A 1,108-nucleotide genomic window follows, 5' to 3' on the forward strand; every position below is an offset into this window, starting at 1 on the left:
CACACACTCTCACATGCACACACTCACTCACTCACTCACTCACACACACACACACACTCACTCACTCACTCACTCTCACACGCACACACTCACTCACTCACTCTCACACACTCTCACACGCATACACTCACTCACTCACTCACTCACACACTCACACACTCACTCACTCCCTCACTCTCACACACACACACACTCACTCACTCACTCACTCTCACACGCACACACTCACTCACTCACTCTCACACACTCTCACACGCATACACTCACTCACTCACTCACTCACACACTCACACACTCACTCACTCCCTCACTCTCACACACTCTCACACGCACACACTCACTCACTCACTCACTCACTCACTCACTCACTCACACACACTCACTCACTCACTCACTCTCACACACTCTCACACGCACACACTCACTCACTCACTCACTCACACACACACTCACTCACTGTCACACACTCTCACACGCACACACTCACTCACTCACTCACTCACTCACTCACTCACACACACTCACTCACTCACTCACTCACACACACACACACACACACACACACACACTCACACTCACACACACACTCACACACGTTTACCTTCGGCTCTCTCTGAGTGTTTCCGTCTGGCTGCAGCTTCGTCTCCTCTCTTGTTTCGGTCTCCAGGCTTCACATCAGGTTTTATAGACGCTGTCTGGGAATCTGCTGGCCAACCAGCAGCCTCCGCTCCTGTGACATCACTTCCTGTACTTCTGCCCCCTTTTCCCCCGTAGGTTCCTGACATTTCACCATCAGGTTGATCACCTGTTCAACCTCCTGCAAACCACCACAGCTCCTCAACACTTCCCTCCTGCCTTCCAAACATCTCCTTCCCTCCCCCCTCATCTCCTTCCCTCCCCCCTCATCTCCTTCCCTCCCCCTCATCTCCTCCCCTCTCCCCTCCTCTCCTTCCCTCCCCCCTCTTCTCCTTCTCTCCCCCCTCATCTCCTTCCCTCCCCCCACATCTCCTTCCCTCTCCCCTCATCTCCTCCCCTCTCCCCTCATCTCCTCCCCTCCCCCTCATCTCCTTCCTTTTCCCTCTTCTCCTTCCCTCCCCCCTCATCTCCT

General features: G+C 54.3%; 1 protein-coding gene across 1 annotated transcript in view; it reads right to left on the reverse strand.

Moving 5' to 3' along the window:
- The window catches only part of ostn (osteocrin), a 5,411-nt gene extending 4,647 nt beyond the window's left edge, over positions 1–764 (reverse strand). The window contains exon 1 of the mRNA XM_086215298.1: positions 602–764. The gene's annotated coding sequence lies outside the window, so the exon portion shown is untranslated. The remainder of the gene's footprint in view (positions 1–601) is intronic.
- Between the last annotated feature and the right edge of the window lie 344 nt (positions 765–1,108).

This window comes from Aulostomus chinensis, chromosome 10 (assembly GCF_037954235.1).
Source record: "Aulostomus chinensis isolate RoL2024-O1b breed Wild chromosome 10, RoL_Achi_v1.0, whole genome shotgun sequence".
Classification (NCBI taxonomy): domain Eukaryota; kingdom Metazoa; phylum Chordata; class Actinopteri; order Syngnathiformes; family Aulostomidae; genus Aulostomus; species Aulostomus chinensis.